The sequence below is a fragment of the Alosa alosa genome, chromosome 14 (genome assembly GCF_017589495.1).
Source record: "Alosa alosa isolate M-15738 ecotype Scorff River chromosome 14, AALO_Geno_1.1, whole genome shotgun sequence".
Lineage (NCBI taxonomy): Eukaryota > Metazoa > Chordata > Actinopteri > Clupeiformes > Clupeidae > Alosa > Alosa alosa.
Window position 1 is genome coordinate 29,307,645 of NC_063202.1, and position 21,210 is coordinate 29,328,854.

General features: G+C 41.8%; 1 long non-coding RNA gene across 1 annotated transcript; it reads right to left on the reverse strand.

Annotated features, from left to right (window-relative positions):
• Nucleotides 1–1,812: 1,812 nt before the first annotated feature.
• LOC125307242 lies at nt 1,813–3,180 on the reverse strand. The gene is made up of 3 exons (XR_007195672.1): nt 2,573–3,180; nt 1,925–1,978; nt 1,813–1,832 (listed from the first exon to the last, which is right to left on the reverse strand). It is a non-coding gene; the product is annotated as an uncharacterized LOC125307242 (long non-coding RNA).
• Nucleotides 3,181–21,210: the final 18,030 nt, after the last annotated feature.

The window sequence follows — 21,210 nt, forward strand, 5'->3', positions numbered from 1 at the left end:
GATTAGATATCATATTCATCAGCACCAAATACAGTGTTTCCCCTAGAAATTTTTCCAGCAGCTGTGCTATTACTTTGGGGTTGTTGTGCATTTTAAAAAAAAAATTTTATATCATACCTTAAGTGTTTCTTTTTGTGGACATTTTCAGCTTTCTTTTACATTATTGGTTAAAATGATAGAAGAAAAATGAAATGGCACAACCCAGAAAAAAAAGATTATTTACAATTTATTTAAATTTGTCTTAATGGCAAAGGCCACACCCAATCTCAAGAGCACTTAATTTTTTCTGGGCTTTTCAAAGAACATCTCTAAGGCTCTTTGGTAATTGAATTGAATTGTTGGGGGCCATTAATGCTGACACGCATGCACGTAGCCAGATGCTCTCCTTGTAGTCTATTTCTCAGTCCCAAAACAACAAACCCATCGTATAAAAAGTAAATACTCACTTTTCTTCTACATCACTCCCACAGTTACCATACAACTCACTCACAATTAACTCGAAAAGGACCTAGGCTACTTGATTGAAGTCGCGACCGTTTGTCTCACCGTCAAGAGAAACGCTGAAGTTATGAGAACACGTCTTTCTGATAAGAGAATGTAGGCTCCTATGTCTAATGCATAAGCGTAGAAAAGGTCTGTTTGTGATAGCCTATTATAGCTAAGTGGACAGAATTTAGGCTATCATTATGCCAACATATGCTCATATTTCCTTTAACTATCAGAAAGTTTAAACAGGCCTAGACTGTGTTCGCCTAGCTTTCCCATGCAAACATTACATATAGCCCTACGCTAACATTACAAGTCTAGGCTACAATTAGCCTAACGTTAAGACCATACACCTTGTAGCACATTGGTTTACTCTATTGCATTACTTACGTTTTAATAATTTGTCGTTGAATGTTGATGGAGGCTCATCTTTGGGAAATCAGCTCTCTGGATAAAATTGTCAGCCGGAGCAAGAGTTCTCAGAGTTGATGACACCAGACGTAAATCCAATCAGCAGAAAGAACCGCATCACAACAGTAGGCTAAATCGCAACAAACTTTTTTCCCCCCATGTTAAATTCATTTCGGTAATCATGAATTGGTTTCTTTTATTTGATGTAGGCTAGGAGAGGAGGATGCATGTTTCACATTAGTGTCAATGTGTCAAAGCAGGCTTTGGATCAGAGGAATTGCTCAAGCTTAACATATGGCATAGGCTACAAGCGAATTCACGGCATACAAACAGCTTTGTGATGAAATATAACTAATATCATTTTTTATTGTCACCAGGCCTATAAGTAGGCTATTTATTGTGTAACCTACAAGTAAACGATGACACCATAGGCTACACTGTGGCGGAGCAAGACCCCATCAGTCGGATAGCTAAACAATGTAACCGTGTTCAGAACATTAGGCTAGCCATATGGGCTGCAAACTTGTCTTTGGGCTTGTAATCACCTGACACATCATGCCGCATATATGTCCTGAATAATGAGAGGCTAAGTCGCGGATTTGATGCACTTAACTTACTCAAGACTTTCAGAAAACAATTTCGAGATGACGTTGGCGTTGTGCTTTACAGTGTGTTAAGTGAATCTCGTTGATATTATGTTGCAGCGCGCTGAAAATCCAGCGGCGGCGCTGCACCGCTGTTAAATACACTGTAGGGGAAACACTGAAATACAAATAAATGGCCAAGTTTGTTTTTGTTTAATTTGTAGCCATGTTAGAAAATGGCAAAGTACAGAGACAGTATGTAATACCTTTCACTGCTTGCTGTCTGGAAGGTGGTGCTGAACTGGGCGATGGAGACGATGGGAGGGGTATGCGCCAGCTTGTCCTGCAGGGCTAGAGAGAAGAAGAGAGTTTTTTTTTTTAACCATCTTCATGAGCAACAAATAAAACTAAATGGCAAAAGGACTTAATATAGTAAGTGATACCTTTCACTGCTTGCTTGAGAGGGTGGGAGGGGTCCGCCAGCTTGTCCTACAGGGCTAGAGAGATTACAGAGATGAATAACAAACACTACTTACCCACAATTATACCTGCCACCAAAGCGTAGCTTCACATCGACCAATGTAATAGTGTGCCATTGCCATGCTAGCTAGCGTTAACTCTTACCAACGAACTCTTACCAACGATGCTAACGAACACGAACATCCAAATTAACAATGTACTCTGGTCATTTCAGTCCATATAAGTATTATCTATGATTTCAGCTACACAGGAAAATACTTGGCAAAGTCTTCGTGAGCAAAATCTAACATCTAACTACAAACAGTTTTAAGTTATAATGTTGCTCTCTTCTGGCTAGCTGCTAAATATGAACAAGATAGCATGAGATTACCGAACCACACTTGTTGCTTTTACTATCAGATTCTGATACGACGAAACAACAGCTTAGTGATGTAGGGTAAATGGAAATACTTCCCCAATGTTGTCAAAACAAACAATAGTCAACTTACTGACATCTCTCATTGAATGACCGCAACAGGGGAAATTATCTTATTAATGGAAAATACAGAGAAACCTTCTCTGTGCACACAGGAGATGAAATTGAGGAAAAGGAAGAAGAAATTACATCATACCCAGCGTCACTTGAAGCTCTTCGTGATTGGTCGATGCTGCAGTACCAGGAACGCCCAATGGGCGTTCTTGTTTAATGACGGACACGCCCATGCCGCAGACGGACCCTACTCGATGGGTCACTCGCAGACGTCAGGGATGGATGGCAGGGGAGAGAAGCCACGACTCCTGTGGTTGCCAGGGGATACGGTGGGACTCTTCTGATTCCTTAGATGGGCTAGTTAGCCGGACGCCTCGACGTGAACAATAAACTGTAGCTTACTCTCCAGAAAATTAAATTGATCCGTAGCCTACCGAGGTTAGTCCTTGTCACGTAGCTCTTATATAGGCCTAAATAGCCTATGCAGCTTAATACAAGTTCTCGCCGATGTCCACTGTAACGTTAGCGCTCCGCTATACGGGACCCAGCTGATCAATGTAGCTTCTAGCTACAACGGTAACTTTGTTACAGACACTGAACACTAATCACGATCGGAAAATAAACAAACGTAGTCTGTAGCCTACTATTCCGCTCTACCAGCTAGAACTAAGCTTACTACCAATATTGTTTACACTAATTTTCCTCCCTGTCCTTCATTTAGCTTCGTCTTGTCCGTCTGTCTTTTTTTTTACCGTTATCTTCTTCTTGCGAACCCAACTCAGTTACCCCTAAGATTCTGTCACGAGCGAGCGCTTATAAAAGAGCGCTTGTAATGGCCCCCATTACATTTTTAAAAAATCTGAAAAAATACATCTCTTGCCCCACTCCAGACCTTCAGAACGGTTATTTCAACATGTCTGTACGTTAAGCGGTTAGCCAGCAGCCAGACCAATGTATACCTTGTCTTAGCTGAATTACTGAAGCTAAGCAGGTGTGGGCCTGGTTAGTACTTGGATGGGAGACCTCCTTGGAAAACTAGGTTGCTGCTGGAAGTGGTGTTGGTGGGTGGCCAGTAGGTGGCACTCTTCCCTCTGGCCAAAAAGATCGATCCCAATGCCCCAGTGCCGTGACGGGGACACTGCACTGTAGGAGATGCCGTCCTTCGGATGAGACGTTAAACCGAGGTCCTGACTTACTGTGGTCATTAAAGATCCCATGGCACTTATCGCAAAGAGTAGGGGGTTCCCCGGTGTCCTGGCTAAATTCCATTGGCTCATTCACTCCCTCACTCTCCACCTCAAGCTGGTGTGTGGCAAGGATGGAAATTAACCACCCGCCCCCCGCCAAATGCGGGTAGTTTTGTGCGCTGGCGGGTGAATTTGGTCAACTTACTAGCCACTGTGGCGGGTAGAGCTAGCGTACCACAAATAGTCCGATCCGGTCTAATTTTCATACTTATTGACGGTTAAAAATAAGAAAGTGTCTTTAGGGATCATGTAGCCTAACGTTACCAGCCTATAAGGGTAAATCGCACTGATTTGAAGTTCTACAACTCGTAGTGAGCCGCCACCACAGCATAGCCTATCGGCACTGGTGCAACGCTTCACTTTCACTTCACTACCATTAAGAAACTGTCACTATGCTTTCATGTGCCACTGCTAGATTATTTCAGCATGACTGCATAGACATAAATCTAGTGAGATCTGTGGATCTGCGTTATATCTTCACAGGCTAATATTTTCACGTAAATAGTTCTCTTTTGAATTGGCCCGTAGGCCTAGGTATTTAATCCGCCCGCGACCGCTGCTATTTAGACCTATGAGGCAGACAGACGACATCTCCACACCCATTATCTTTGTGATGGAATATCTCACAAACTTTTCATTCAAAGAAATTACAAACCGTATCAGAATAAACAGAAGAACTTACCAACACAAAGGTGTAAAAGCATTCCCTTATACAAGTTATAGCCGCTCCCAGTAATCCGGGTTTTGAAATTGAAGCAAATGTCTACACGGTCTCCAATGTTGGGCTTTTGTCATATATGATAAGGCCAAATACAAAATAAATGTTAACAATATCGCCTAGATAACTGTACAAACAGAGTTTTTCCAATGTAGTTTCACAAAATGCTAAGCATGCATATTACGTTTCTTAAAGCTGAGCTGTGCTTAAATTGTTCAGTGCATGATTTCATTACGGGCCAAATAGAAAATAAATACTAAATGTTAAATATAGCCTTGATACCTGTAAATATTTAAATCAGATAATGTACACTATAGTTACATCAAGTTGGAGAGTTGGATTATAGGATGCTCCAGGACTCACACAAACGGAGTCTTAAAGGTCTCATTCACCGAGAAACCGTTTAATACTTGTTCCTTTCGAAACACTATAGCTCACTCCAAGTTGCATATGCATGCTGCATGTGATAATGATCTTCTACCTCCATTGCCCGCATTAGCCAATGAAAGAAAATACACGGAAAAACAAGCGAATCAGAAAAAGCCCTTCCCCGGCCTGACCAGGGAAAACAATTATTCATGGCCTAGCCCACCTTGGCTTGTGACCTACCCACAGGAAGACAGGAAGATTTTGGCTAGGAGATTGTCTCTCTGCAGCTAGTAGGAGCTAACAGCAAGTTGTTAACATGGCGGAGCAAATTGCCCTGTGTTATTTGTGGCAATAACACATCAATGTTGCATGTCTTGCCTTAGAAAGAAGAGTTGAGGAAGAAATGGTTGGAATTTATCGTTGGAACACCACCACCGAAGTATAGTGCAACATTAGTTCTGTGTTCCAATAATTTTGACCACACTCACTGTGCCTGCCTACAGTTAGAAAGTGGTTTTGCATCGATGTTCTGAAAACCTGGACCTGTACGTCACGACGATCGACCACCAGCTCACAGGCTGTAAGTACAAACAAACTTTTCCACCTAACGACTGTTACAAAATAGCATGTTCATATTCTTCGTTAGCATGCATGAAAAGGGCACAAGCTAGGCCTCGGCTAGCCTATATTACAGGAAGTTACACCAGGCACGTAACTGAAGTGTTCTGTTCGCGACGTGTAAAATCAGAGAATGTCTAATAGGATGGGCTCTGGTAAAATCCATTAGAGCAATGGTCTATTTTTTGGAACGCAGCCTACTGGCCACGCGCCAGGTGTAGCTACTTCCATTGATTAGACCTATTGGAAGCTAATTGTTGCAGAAGACGCAACGCAAACGGAATGCTTCAGTTACGTGCCTGGTGTAGTATGACCACACTACCCAGAGATTTAGCTTGTTGAACCTATACTCTTCTAACCTAAGCGTTAAACCACAAATAATAATGTTGGCAACAATATCTTATGCTCAACTAAGGACTGGTATTGTTCTAGTCTAAACAGGGAAAATCATCAATACCCGTGCACTATTAGGCTAAGTTGCTATCACTAGAGCCCAGGTATTTACACTTCAGTCTAATTTATGTCTTCTTGCCATTATTGCATTGACATACAATGATGTTTTGTTTGATTACTTGCTGTTTACTTAGTGTTTTATATGTCTTCCAGAGCACATCCTCATGTTGGGCTACACAGCTTTCTAGCCTACATTAGGTCATCAATGCTAGAAGCAAAGGTTTGTGATCTAACTTTTATTGTTGTGCTAGTTAGTTTCTAGAAGACTTTTTCTAGTAGGCTAATACAGGTTCTTATGTGCTCATCAATGTTTGGGAAAGTCAATTCATGGGTTTCATCAGGTCACTTTCCACAGGTGTATAAAATCAGTACCTCGATTATGAATGCAGACTGCATGGTGCTTGATTAATACACCTGTGTAAATGGACCTGATGAAACCCATGAATTGCATAACAGATATAATTGATATTACTGAATGTCTTCTTGTGGGTGTGCTACTTAGTAAATCATAATGCTTACCACAGTCACTAAAATATTTTGTTTCCATTGTGCCAGTGCAGTTTTGTGTGAGATAGTGAATGTCCTGTGTACTATTAGTATCTTGTAACTTGACAGTAATACACATTTATTTACTTTAGGTACCCAAACAGAATACTTCATGAAAAGTATGAGTATTTATACAAGCACTTCGGATACACCATGGACATGGGGGCCTTCTACTTCTACTCCCATCAAGCCTGTTCATCCAAGGCCAGCTAGAAGACCTCGGATTGATCAAGAGGAGGATGAAAGTGACATCTCCACAATAACACCTGATGGCTCCACCTATGGCCCAGCGCAATCAATGAGCAATGTAATAGAATCATCACAGCCAACGAATGTGTTTTGTGTGTTGTCCCTTTGGATACCCAGGATAACACAAGCCGAAACAACAACTCAGACCTTTTTTCCTAAATAATCCCAGCACCATCTTACAAAGGATCTGTAGGCCAGATGTCTGCATCGTCTGGCAAAAAGAGGACATTGTTAATTCTGTGCATAGTTTGGATGGTCTTGTTTTGTGTTTGCATTATTTTAATAGACTGCAATATTACTATTTGTCAGTGTTTCTCAAACTTTTTCAGACCAAGGACCACTTAAACAATAATAATTTAAACAATGCCACACCACTTTTATGACAAGACACTATAGCAAATGAATGTGGTTCTGTTGACCTTTAGTTTTGTTGCTACTGTGCTTGGAGGACAGGTTTAGGGCAAAACTCAGCACATTTTAGTCATATTGCAATAATGCCGATTACCGTGATCATTTTGGGTAGCCTACTATAATCATGATATCACATTTTCATGCCGTTTCTCTAGTGGCTGGTAGATTTTGGAATCCACCAGCCACAGTGGCAGGTAGAAAAAATATTTAATTTCCATCCCTGGTGTGTGGTGAGCGTTCTGGCAGCATAATGGCTGCCGTGCATCACCCAGGTGGGTGCTACACATTGGTGGTGGTTACTAGTGAGGTCCCCCCCATCCATGTGATGCGCTTTGAGTATCGAGAAAAGCGCTATATAAATGTAATGTGTTGTTGTTGCATTAATTCTTGAAAAGGTAAAAAGAAAAAAAGTAATTTTAAAAAATTGGAAGGACACACAGGCCCCGACCTTACAATAGGCCGGGAGCCACGTATACCCCTCAGGATGTTTTTTGCTATGTTTTTTTCACTATGATTTCCTGTTAGCCTATAACCCTGGGCCATAACGAGTTGATAGGGACAACTCCCAACTCGGCCCTGTTTGGTCTCAGGGCCCAAATATTAAGGTACTGCAACTGCAAAAATGGTCCTAGAACCCTGTAAATTTACATGGATCACCCTGTCACATAGGGGAACCAACCTGAAAAATGTTTCAGGGTTTGGTGCTTTTCTTCTGTCATATCATCTTTAACATACCCAAAAAGCCCAAAAAATGCTTGTCCGCCTGACAAATTTGATTATTTTCAACTCTGTTATGATATGCATTAGTCCCTCAAATGTAAATAGAAAACTACCCAAGTTCATGAGCTTCAATTTAAGTCCAAGGTGACCTTTCTAGCTAGAGTACAACAGCTGCTATGTCCAAAGCTATTCACTGTAGCCTATCCGAAAATACTAGCCTCCTGGCTGGCATTCAGACACTTTCAGGCATTACCATTTCAAATGGGATTATGAACATCAATTTCACATAAACCATATTTTTAAAGTGTTTGACCTTGACTTGAAAATGGCTATGAATGAAAGTATGAAGTGAATAGCATCAAAAATAACTAATGTTACCACCTATTGGTGGACTGTGAACAGGATGCAACACATGGTACTATCACACAAAAGGAATGTATCAAATGAGAAATGTATGTAAGGAATGGTTTGTATTGTACAGCAGTAGTGTAGAATGTGAATAAGAACTTTCAATCATTTAATAATCATCATTATCATCATCATCCTCTTCCTCATCTTCATCCACATATTTATGGATTTCATCAGTCATGTCATGTTCATCCCTGTCCTCCTCTGCCAAGACATCAATGAGAGCTTTTGGGATTACATCACCCTCAAACCATAGTGGTTCAAGCTTCCCAGTATCTGTGTTTATGTGAAACCCATGGTCAAGTGGACTTGGGATCTCTGGGTAATGCTCATGGGCCCTCTTCCAGATGCACACTTGAAAGTTCGTACGTTTGATGTGCTGTTTGAGGACCCTCTTGCATGGTGGGAAAGTTGATAGGTCAAATGAGAGACCTTGACGAATCCGAAGGTTTGACCCACACATCTTCTTTATTTTAATTTCTCTTACTTCATCAACGCTTTTCACTCTGCAACTAAATCCATACAGGCGGCAGGTGAACTCCTCAACACCATTGAGGAGCTGTTCATCAAGATCCCATGAGTTTCCTACTTCTGCAAAGACTTGAATGAATTTTGATGTTTGATTCAGTATCTTCATTGGTCGCACCTTTCCTTTGCCTTTGAATGCTGACGTGCAGTCAGCACCAGTGAAGGCATGTAGGGCCAGAAGAGCTGCAATGTGCTCCTGCGAATAATCTTCAGCCAGCAGGTTGATGTCAATTAGTCTATCTCCCATGTCAAAGATGATGTTGACAGTTAATGACTTGGCATAATACAGGAGAATGAAGAAAATGTCTGAGTCTTTTGCTCTGACTCTAACTAATGTGAGACATTTTAGTCTGGATGTAGTGCATGTAAATAATCACCCTAACATCTGTTTCTTCATGTTTTGAGCAGATCTCCGGGAGAAATTCCTTCGACACAACTCCAGCATTACATTCTACCCTGTAGGCTTGACCAGCCTCTATGAAAATGACAGGCCTTCGGAGGACATTTTTCATCATATCTTGGGAGCTCCAGTGATCCAGTAGTAAATGAATGAGTGCCTTCTTGTTTTCATCGTTTGTGAGAAAGGCCTTCCAATCAGCGGGGCGATGAACATTCAGCCCATTCACAATAAAACGTTCACCACAGCCTCTGCGATCTCTCTCAGCTGATTTTGGTGAATGAAGACGGTTCACGTAAGTGTCTGTGCTGAATATTGTTTCCTCCTCCAGGCCAATGTGCTCTCATTCAGGATGGAAATTCCTCATTGTACATGCGTGATGTACCCCAGACAATGAAGGCAATATCAGAGAGAACATTCACAAGTGAGTATTCACATGAACCCTTCCCCAACACACACACAAAAAACACACACACTTACATCATCACTGTCATCACCTCACATACATACAGCACACTGCTTGCTACAGTAAGCCTCCTCTACTTGCTGCACACTGCCCCCCCCCTGCATACACAGCACATTGTCTTCAGGATCTTCTCCAACACACATCCTCTACATACTTACAGCACACTGCCCCCACCTACCCACACGCACACACACACACACACACAGTCACTGCTACACTCCCCTCCCGGCCACACACACATCTTCATCACTCACATACATCATACATACAGTACTCTGGGGTGGGGGGGGGGGGCAGAAAGGCTAGGCAATCAAGGACATGGGTAGATGGAGGAGAAATCAAAAATAATAAATAAAAGTGTGCAAAAGTTGGAGAAAGTCAGATATGTGTGTGTGTGTGTGTTTTGGACGGTGATGAAATAAGAAAATAAATAAAAGGTCTGTAGCATAGGGAGAGGGATGTAAAAGTGCTAAAAGTCTTGTAGGTGTGTGTGGGGGGGATCATGAGTGCTGAGGAGTGAATGAGTGCAAAGTCAGTATAGTGTGAGTTCAGAGTTGGGAAATGTTTGAGAGTGCTGAGGAGTGAATGTGTGCAAAGTCAGTATAGTGTGAGTTCAGAGTTCGGATGGCCTGGTGATAAAAACTTCTCCTGAGTCTCTCAGTTCTGGCTTTGTGACTACATAGGCGTCTTCTTGATTTCAGCGGTAGGAATAATCCATTGTTAGGATGAGAAGAGTCCTTCAGAATCTTTTGGGCTCTTAGGAGTACTCTTCTGGAATAGATATCTTGTAGAGCAGGGAGTTGAGTTCTTATAGTACGTTCAGCTGAGCGCACTACTCTCTGCAGAATACTACAATCTCTAACTGTGGAGTTCCCATACCAGGTGATGATGCTACAGTTAGAACACTCTCAACCGCTGAAGTGTAGAAGGCCTTCATGATGGATGTAGAAACTTTGAATTTCCTTAGCTGACGAAGGAAGTAGAGTCGTTGTCTGGACTTCTTCAGAACATATTGAACAGTCCATGTTAAGTCTTCAGTAATGTGGACACCAAGGTATTTAAAACTTGTGACTCTCTACAAGGTTGCCCGCTGATCATTAGCGGGGTGTAACTGTAGTTCTGCTGCTGCCTTCTGTAATCCACTACCATTTCCTTGGTTTTATTGATATTCAGTGTCAAGCTGTTAGATTGACACCACTGTGCCACCTCATCAACCTGATCCAAGTAGAACTGTTCATTGTTGTTACTAATCAGGCCCAAGATCACTGTGTCATCTGCAAACTTGATGATGGAGGTATGACTACTGTTGGCTTTGCAGTCATGTGTGTAGATGAGTCAGATGTCAGACCCCCCACTCTAACCACTTGTGCACGGTTGGTGAGGAAGTCAAATATCCAGTGACACAGGGTGGTGTTCAGTCCTAAGGCCTAAGACTTGCAGTACACTGCCCCCCCCCCCCTCTCCCCTACATACACAGCACATTATTTCATCAGGAAGCTTCTCCAACACACATCCCCAACATACTTACAGCACACTGTCCCCCCCCAATACACAGCACATTGTCTCATGAGGAAGCTTCTCCAACACACATATTGCACACTGCCCTCTCCCCCACATACACAGCACACTATCCCATCTCCCCTGTCATCCCCCAACACACACATCAAGACCCTGGCAGTTGGGTTAGCCCCTTGAGCCATGGATCTGCCCAAGGTTTCTTCCTTGGTAAGGGAGTTTTCCTTGCCCCTGTTGCTCTTGGGTGCTCCTTGTTGGTGCCCCAATTCCAATCCTCCCCCACCTTTCTTATGCAGCCCTTGCCACTTAATCTAATAAACCCCTCTTCTACTGCACTTTTTACCCCCACAGCACAAATAGGCTGACACCAGACATAATTTCACTGCATTTCTTACTTCCAGTAACTATATGCATGTGACAATAAACTTCCTTGTATCCTTGTATCCATAACACATACCAAAAGTCCATGAAAATCCAAGTGGTGCTAGTTCTAGAATCATTATGGTGCATGTTATGTGTCATAATCCAACAATGCTAAAAGTTCTATGGGTGTCATGGTGATCATGGAAACATTTAAAAGGGGATGCCAAGAGGTTCATATCTTCATTCCACAGCAATAAGGCAACAAGTTTGTGTCAGTACTTTTTAATATAATAATGATAACTAGATGTACCGCATAGCGGTACAAAATATGACCGCCGCTCAGTCCTGTACATCCGTTCAGCGAAAAATAAATCACACTTCAATTTGTCTCCATATTTTACTCCATCCCCCACTCTTGAAACTTTTGTGTATGCTTGTTTGGCATGCCTGAGTGTGTGTGTGCGGCTGCACAGAAAGTAGCCTACTGGTGCTGAAAAGGTGAATAGATTGTAGAATAGCCAAAGAAGATAGCATTGTTATTAAACCTTTAAAATCTCTAAACAATCACAAGTATGCAGTTCATCACAGTTCATCCATTGCAACTGGATTGATGAAAGGTTACACCTGTAGGCTACATTGTATTTGGGAAAAGCAAAAGGTATCAGCATAATGTTATTTATTTATTTATAAACAAAAACATCTCTGTCAGTTCCATGCCGTTTTCAACAGCTCTCAAAAACAAAGGTCATTTTTAGATGGATGGATTTTTTGTGAATGTTTCTTCTTCTATATAAGATTTTAGTCATCTTTAGTTCATGTAATACTTTATTGTCAAAGCACAAATTAAGTAACAGTAGTCTGAAACATTATTGTTAATGCACAAATTAAGTAACAGTAGTCTGAAATGAAATGCTGTTTTACATCTAACCAGTGGTGCAAATAACTGACATGTCCAAATGGGCCTTGATGAAATGCGTCGCTAGACTGTTCATACACATTTTAACGGGCCAAAGTTGAAGAGCTGTTGTCCGTTATTGTTCGTGCAAATATAGGCTGATTCATGTTCCCTTGCATTGTGTAACTGATGTCCATGGCTAGTCTGGCTTTCATCAGACCAAGCTCAATCTTTTAAGAAATCAAAAATAAATAGCGATCAGATCAGGCTGGGTTCACCCAGCCTAGTCCATAGGCCCGATATTGTTTAATTTTCCGATTAAGATATCCACGCTCTGGCTATTCTAAATGCAAAAATGCATCAGGGAGTTATGACAAAACTGTAACAAACTAGATCCTAATAGAAAGCTGTTAGCTTCCCTAAGCTACAGGTAGGCTTATAAGGTAGGCCTATTTACAACATAAATTGTCAATAGGCTATGCTGGCTAACACAAATAAAATCTCCTTTGAAACGAATGGCTTACGCCTTACAGTATCAAGCGGACTTAGATTGCCATATTGTGGCTTAAAAAAGTTGTAATAAAATTCACGAGCTCCATGAGTCAAGGAAAGCCAATGAATGAAGTAGCAACTTCTAAATGGGACCCACTACACAGTAGCTTAAGGTGTGTTGCTAAAGCAGCCATAATGAAATGAAGGTGTCATTGTTTGGATACTTCACTCACACGTGCTTTTTAATTTCACAGACTACAACTACCAAGCTGGAATCAAATCACATCGATTCCCCTCACACCCTGCACGCACTTAAAACAAAAATAAACAGGCGCCTCAGTCTCACGCATGTATAGGGCAAAACTGTATCAGACCTGTGTAACATTGGTGATGATTTTGTGTAGCACGTGCAACAAATGACAGTCGAAAGATACAATTGTATCAGTGCTGATATCAATTTGCTTGGTATAACCGCATTTATAGTTTTCTACAAATGCAATCAATCAAATTGGCCTCCATCACTCAACCAACGCTAACGGTAACATTACCTAGGTCCTTATTGATATTATAAGATTAACGCATTCCTGCAGTAAAACCAAGCATGTCTGATAAACATCCTCAGATTTATTTCGCTTCAAGAAGAAATGGGAATTACATTTCATGTGAACATCGTCCTATCCTTATTAGACGTTCTCTGCGGTAAACTAGTCCTTGTAAGCGTCCATTGTTTTTCCAACCCACTTTTAACTTCCAACAAAATTATTTCTCACTGCAACAATGTGCCATCTAGTGGACAAACGACTACTTATCGCCAATACTGGAAATGCAGCCATGATGATGATGATGAATATTTATTTTGGCTTTCTTTTAATCCTACTGAATTTGTAATTATGTATCAGCCGTTCTAATACCGATAGTATGTGGGTGCCTGTGTGTGTGTGTGTGTGTGCATGTATATATGTGTGCACCGCCATCTACAGGCCAATGAGTGTACACATAACCTAATTTTTTTTAGACCCCCCCATGGATGAAATTCTACGAAACTTGGCATACCCCCAGAGAATGCCAGGTCATACACATAAAATTTGGTGCCGTTCTGAACATCTTAACTGAAGATAGGGGCGATTAAAGCAGAATAATATTGCATTTTCATTTTTTACGGGGGCAAATCACAAATGAGTGATTATGGGCCAGGTTGATGTGGGCCCTTGAGACCAACATACCATAAAAGATTCTTCATCCTCAGTGCCACGGTTCAGGTAGTTATTTAGGAAAAAATGCTTTTTTTGCGGTTCGGGAGGCCCAGCACGGGGAGTGGCCCCGGGATCTAAACTAAATTTTTCCGTAAAAGTCTAGTGGGGCTACATACCCACCAAATTTCATGTGCCCCGTGGTTCGGTGTCCCGGTATCGTTGACCAAAAAATCCAGGAAGTAGATGACGGGGACTTTGACAATCCCTATATGACGCCCATAAAAGCGGTCATAATAAGTTTAAATAAGCTTATTGTAGTAGGCTTACATATGAAAAGATTTAAAGGGACACGAGGCACGCCAGGTTAATTAATCATCTTCATAAGTTGGTATATGGTTAAATGACTCATTACGGCACGAATGAAGGCTCTCTTGCCCGCCCCTACTGCCTGTAGGAAGAATATCCCACTTGCAAGTTTGGTGTATCCTACCCGCCGACCTTCATTCTCACAAAGTGTCAGACATCGCGAGAAGCAGGATCAGTTTACATCCTGCATCCCCAGCACAGAGGCAGGCTAACGAAACGCTAGCGATTGTTGCAAACCTGTATATAATGGCAGAGCCGGCAAATAAGCAGCGAAAACCCTTGACGGAAGATGCAAAGAAAAGGAAAAGAGCTTTAGACCGAACGAGGGCTCACACACTTATCGACACGTACAGACGGTAGGGGGAGCTTCGTAGAGAAAAAGCATCAGGCTTGCCTGGTATCCCTTTCGAAATGATAGAGACTTCAAAATGATAAAGACAGTCTCACCTGGGCCAAATGATGTATCTCTTCTACAGAACAGTGTTACAGAGAAAAGGCCCGGCATTAATACCAGATAAATGAACGAATAACAGTGCGACTTGTCGCAACAGTACACACCAAGTCCGATGCGATTATTTTAATATTTTTGCATTCTATTTCTCGCGACTCACGCCACGGTTCACACAGCGAATTTTCAGTAAGCAGGGAGAACTCAAAATCATCAAGATTTGAAACAGATTATAGCCTTGATCAATCATGGAACCGTATTGGCTTGAGAGGTGCTGGGGAAATTAAAGCTCACAGCCATCCTTCCCATCCCCTTGTCTATTCTACTTGTGCTATTGTGATAATTATGCAGAACCACTGACGGAACACATAAGTTGGTTGGGCTCATTAGTGCACCCATACACCCACCCCACTACACAACACACACGAACCAGATTCTAACGCTAGGGCGGAAGGGACATGATTAACGCTGGCACTGGTTAAGGAGGATACGCTTTTATAGAGTTAAGCATTCTTCCTTGAGAAAAATTTCAGCAGGGGAATGACGAGCAGGGGTCAGCAGGGAATGATGGGCTGATTTTGGGCTGAGCTCAACGTTGCGCTCCCCACATTGAGCCCAGCCCCGATCACCGGGTAAGCTGCAGCCAGGGTGCCCGATATTGGACTCGAGGTAGGCCTATGCCATTTGGGCGGACTGGTGTAGCCTAACAAGTTGTAGGGTAGGCCAGGCCTCATTTAAAATGTTACATGCCAAATGCTATCGCCAACACGCTTATATAAAAGCGCCATAGCCTAGATCATGGTGTGGCCTACATCTCACAAAACCATTTCACACGCAGGCTACGCCAAAATGTCTGCTAAGGAGCCGGAGGCACAGAGACAGCCTGTAGAAATGAGCATGGGATAAAATCGCACTGCTGCAACAAGTGGAAAAATTGATCAGCTTGTATGATCGATGATCCAACACACAGCAAAGCTAATAATGATAGCCTACCAGTTAATAGCTTACCTTTTATAAGATCCACAGAAAGTTTTTCAGAGTTCCACATTGGGCTACTTCAGTTATGAAGCATAAAGCAAAAGTTAACGCACCAGGAAATGTGGGAGGCAAAATTACAATAGTGGTAACCTGGACATAATGCTGTTGTCAGCAGCATAGCCTATCATGACCTATTCTTAAAACTTCCATTTCCATGAATGCATATTGTATTTTTCCATTGCAAATATGTGCAGGAGAAGCCCTCTGTTCACTGCTGTAGTGAGATTTCATTCTTTTTGGTTGAGTGTAAAAATGGGACGGGGTAAGAAGTGGGGAAAGCTGTCTGTAAGGAGTTCGCCAGGAGTACTCTTGAACACCTGAGAGACTCTACTGTAACGTAAACTCTTTGTAACTTTGGCATAAGGCCTATTAAGGAGACTAGTCATCGTGAGCAGTAGGATCACCCAATCTATCAGCTTTTTTCTGCTCGTCGCGTTCTATTGTGACATTAATGGAACCCTGCAAAATCATTATTTGATTGGTCAACAGCTCTTTTTAAGCATCACGAAATTTTCGCGATGAAATGAGACCGCCGCGAAAATGTTTTTTAATCGCGAACGAATTTCCCTCGGTGTGTACAGACTAATATGAATGCATGTGTTTAATAGGCTGCGTAATTTTGTGCGAATATTTCGTCCGAAAAGTCGGACTCGGTGTGTACGGGCCTAAAGAAAGCCAAAATAGCATAGATCACAAGACCTGGTGATCAAACTATGGCCGAAAGGTCTATTAGGATTCCACGTGTCCCCTCTGAAGGGCAGCTGGACCCCAACTTCCAGGAGGGAGAGGCTGAGGGAGGCCGACTCGGACAAGAGAGAGAGCTGGACCAGTGGGTGAAGGAGCTGGAGAGAAAGGTGGCGAGGGAGAGGATGAGGGACGAGCTGCGGCGAATGAGAGAGGCTGTGCACAGAAGGAGCCAAGAGATGTGGGCAAGACAGTGGGACTGGCAGTATGTACTCTACATTAATAAGCTGATACTGGAAGTTTATGTACAAGCAAGATGCTCATATTTGAGATTGTCCGGCATTTTGGTTCATTTATGATGTATGGGTTCAGTCATTAACACAGTGTTTTTAAATCTACAGTATCTGTCAGGTGGCACTGAAGAAAACGCAGGAAGAGAAAGAGACAAGGTGCCCAGCTGACAGGACTGGAGGAGAGAGTGATGAGAAAGAGAGATGACAATGGCAATGCTGAGAGCGCAGGAGAGCGTGATGAATGATATCAAGAAAAAAGCAGTGGAGGAAGAGAGACAACTAGGCCTAAGAGAGATGGAAGAGAAAGTAAGAGACTGGGAGAAACTCTTGAGAGAGAAAACAGTGGAGGTGGAGGGGTGGCCAATAAGGGGAGTGGAATAAAAAACAAGAGAGCAGGAGAGAATGTTGAAAGAAAAAGTAAAGGAGAAAGAGAGACAGATAAGGGAGATGGAAGAGAAAGTGAGAAGATGTGAAAGAGTGTTGAGAAAAGAGAAAGTAACAAAGCAGGAGAGACGGTTGAGAGCAAAGGCAAAGGAGGAAGGATGAGGGAAATGGCAGAGAAAGTGAGAGAGAAAGAGAGAATGCTAAGAGAGATGCAGAAAACAGCAAAGGAAGAAGACCTGAAAATGAGAGAGATAAAAGAAAAAGCCAGCGAGCAGAAGAGAATCTTGGGAGAGCTGGAGAGAACAGTGAAGGACCAGGAAACAAAAATGAGAGAAATGGAAGAAAAGGAGCGAGAGGAGCAAATGTTATTAGGAAAAAGGAAGGGAAGGAGAAAGATGCAGAGAAGCAGAAGAACAAGTGGCAGAGCAGGAGAATAAGAGAAATAAAGAAAAAAAGGATGGAGGAAGAAAGAAAATGAGGGACATGAAGAGAAAGAAGAGATCAGGAGTCAATTTTGAGAGGGCAGAGAAAAAAAAGGAAGGAAAAGAACAACAAAAGAGATGGAAGTAGAAGTACAGAACATGTGAGAATGTTGAGAGAGAAAGTTAAGAGACAGAAAGACAAACGAATGGTGATGATGGAGAAAGCAAAAGAGCAGGGAGAGAATTCATCTAGAGATGGAGAGACAACCAAAGGGAGGAAGAGAGACGAATGAAGGAGATGGTGGAAGCAGCAATAGAACGGAGGAGAAAACTAAAAGAGATGAAGAATAAAGCAGAGAAAGAAAGAGGAATGAAGGTAGAGACGGCAAGAGAGCAGGAGCAGAATATGGAGTCCAAGGACTGTGACACCGAGAGTTTACACACACATACACAGACTCAGGCGATTCTTTGATGGATGAGGAGGAAGAGAAGGAAGTCAAGAGATCTAAACAGCAGGTGAGAGGAGACAAGAAGAAGTAGCAAAGCTGAGAGAAGATTATTATGGGTCCAAAGGGAAGATCCCCATTAGATTACTTAGAAAAAGAGAGAGGAGCAAATGGCAAAGGTGAGAGAGGAAGAGAGAAAGTTGAGAGGTAGAAGAAAAAGCAAGAGAGCAGGACGAATTAAGAAAAGAGATGAAGGCAAAAGCTGAAGAAGAGGAAAGGAAAAGGAGAGAGATGGAAGAGGAGCCATTGAGAAAACTGAAAGGAAGCTGGGACCTAGGGAAGTGTTTGAGGATTTCTATTTTTTGCTCATAATAAAAAATTTTGACCTTAAAAAGGCTTATAAATAAAAAACGCTCAAAGGTCTCATTTAGTTCTTTTGTCAAAAATTATTTATACTTGCTTCACATTTTTTACAGTGTCATATATTTTTGAATTGGGTTTGTAGGTATAATAAAGGCATTTGCACATGGCATATAGACATAACCATTTTTATTTGCAATGCACCTTCCCCACACCAAAGACAACATTTGAATGCTGAACACAGTGAGTGAAGTAACTATAAGGTAGCATCAGCAGAAAATCACAAGATACATCTCTGAATCATGAGGAAAATGCAGCTACATTGTCAAAATTGGAATTATTTGTGCATAGATCAATGGCCATTTTGGCAATTTTACTGAACTTTCATAGTACAGGGATATGTGAAAATTAGGTACAAATTTTCATAAAGGCATGAAACTTGGTGAACTTGTACATTTAGAGTCTTGCACATTTTTGTTGGGATAATTATTGGCATATTCTTAATGGGGAATTATGAGATGCTGTTCATTGACTTTAGTTCAGCATTCAACACGATAGTACATCTCACCTTGGTCACAAAGATGAAGGCCTTAGGACTGAACACCACCCTGTGTCACTGGATATTTGACTTTCTCACCAACCGCTCTCAAAGTGGTTAGAGTGGGGGGTCTGACATCTGACACATTAACCATCAGCACTGGTGCTCCCCAAGGCTGTGTTTTGAGTCCACTGCTGTACAACATCTACACACATGACTGCAAAGCCAACAGTAGTCATACCTCCATCAATGTTTGCAGATGACACACAGTGATCTTTGGGCCTTGATTAGTAAATAACAATGAACAGCTCTACTTTGGATCTAGGTTGATGAGGTGGCACAGTGGTGTCAATCTAACAGCTTGACACAGAATGTCAATAAAACCAAGGAAATGGTTGTGGATTACAGAAGGCAGCAGCAGAACTACAGTTACACCCCACTAATGATCAAAGGAAACCTGTAGAGAGTCACAAGTTTTAAATACCTTGGTGTCCACATTACTGAAGACTAACATGGACTGTTAACACCAATATGTTCTTGAAGAAGTCCAGACAACGACTCTTACTTCCTTCGGGCCAGCTGGGGAGATTCAAAATTTCTACATCCATCATGAAGGCTCTTCTATACTTCAAAGGGTTGAGTGTTCTAACTGGTAGCATCATCACCTGGTATGGGAACTCACAGTTGGGAGATTGTAATACTCTGCAGAGAGAAGTAGCCAGCTGAACGCATTATAAGAACTCAACTCCCTGCTCTACAAGATATCTATTCCAGAAGAGTAATTCCCAAGAGCCCAAAAAGATTCTGAAGGACTCTTCTCATCCTAACAATGGATTCAAGAAGACGCCTATGTAGTCACAAAGCCAGAACTGGAAAGGAAAGGAAAACTATTCAAGAACACCAATTTCGGAATGAACGACCAATACCCACGGGAAATAAACGAACAAAGGAAAGCTCTCTACCCCATACTAAAGGAACAACAACGAAAAACAAATACACGCGCAGTCTTGGCAGTTGACAAACTATACACAAACAGACAATTATTCAGAAGCCCAGAAATTACACCCTGGCTTTTCTGACCACACAATCATGCCAGATTAAATTACACCTCCTAGCTCTCAGAACTAGCTAGCCCGCTAGTTTGTTTTTCTCTTTTTTTCTCTTGATTGCTTGTTTTGTTTGATTTTTCCTTTTTATTCAACCGTTTTTTTCTCTTCTCTCTCGCTCTTAATGTACTACTCCTCTGCATGTTGCCTGTTTATGTCCTGTCTCTAGTCTGTCTTGTCAATTTATGTAAATCCCCTTGTTCAGTGTCTGTTTAGGCCTCTACCCTCAGCACTCCTACCTCTCAGTTCAACCTCAAGGAAAAAGAATGGAAAACATATGCAAGATATAACACGCATGTATCCAACACCGATGTCCAAAAACACACACAACATATCCACTAACTGAACCCTCTTCTCCTCCCTCTCCCCTTTATTTTTAAGCATTGCAAATGTCCCCTAATCCAAATACACACACCAGCACACAATTCTGACATACACTCATGTTTCCACTTAAATTGATATCATGGTATATACGTATCGTAATCAATCCAAAAGACTTAAAGTAATCAATCATCTGACAAAATTAATACCGGTTGCTACAAGAAACATATCTAACAGCCACAGAAATACAGAATCTTAAATTCGGTCAATTTGATAAAATATACCCTTCAACATACAACAGCAAAACAAAGAGGTGTCCACCTCTAATTAATAAAAACATTCCGCGCTCCTACTTCTAAAACCACCTTATCACAGACCCAGAAGGAAGATTCATCATCATAAACGCAGTTTTCAACCATACAACATTTACACTGGCAAACATTTATGGCCCAAACAATGACGCCACTCCATCTTTTTTTTTTCACAAACTTTTTCCACGCTATCTAATTCCAACAACCTCATCATAGCAGGAGACTTCAACACTGTCATTAATCCCACAATTGACCGCCAAGTACCTTGGCAACTCATGAACTTGGTATTCCACTAACAAACCTCAAGGGAAAAGAATGGAAAACATGCTATGCAAGATATAACACGCCACTAAGGGGATGTATCCAACACCGATGTCCAAAACACACACAACATATCCACTCAACTGAACCCCTCTTCCTCTTCTCCCTCCCTCTCCCTTTATTTTTGCCATTGTAAATGTCCCCTAATCCAAAT